At 40.7% G+C, this 496-nt stretch overlaps 1 pseudogene; it reads right to left on the bottom strand.

Moving 5' to 3' along the window:
* LOC119588889 overlaps window positions 1–77 on the bottom strand; it is a 3,049-nt pseudogene extending 2,972 nt beyond the window's left edge.
* Window positions 78–496: the final 419 nt, after the last annotated feature.

The raw sequence follows: 496 nt of genomic DNA, 5'->3' as shown, positions 1-496 counted from the left end.
AATGAAATATCTGTAGGCAGATTGTTAGGCATTTTGATTACCTCCAGATTATTTCCAGATACTGAAGTCTTCTCCATGCCACTACATCGCCTTATTAGCTTGAATAGCGAATCCAGCGTCACGTTCGATTTTTCTTTCGATACGGAAAATTAACTGTTACAGTTACAATGAACAACTGTTACAGTTGGCTAAATATTCATTTGAGATCTTTGTGCTGGGAAGCAAAATCTATGAATTCCCTGAAATTTCCCGCAGTAGAGACTGGCTGAAGAATGAGTTTGTTTGCACAACTTCAGATCGATGTCTACTCTCTTCCTCCATGGGAAGGCAATCTTCCAGAATGCAAGGTGGTGTTTTATCAGCCATATTCCCGAGGATACGTTCGTTGAGAAGGATTGGCTGTGAGGGCGACGGTAACCGTGCTTTGGAGACCTTCAAAAAACTTGTGCTGATATTTTGTTTTCGTTTACAGATTCCAACTTTACCTTAAGATGGG

This window comes from Penaeus monodon, chromosome 24 (assembly GCF_015228065.2).
Source record: "Penaeus monodon isolate SGIC_2016 chromosome 24, NSTDA_Pmon_1, whole genome shotgun sequence".
In the NCBI taxonomy this organism is placed as follows: Eukaryota; Metazoa; Arthropoda; class Malacostraca; order Decapoda; family Penaeidae; genus Penaeus; species Penaeus monodon.
Note: the sequence above shows the minus strand (reverse complement) of the source record. Positions and strands in the feature narration are given on the sequence as shown.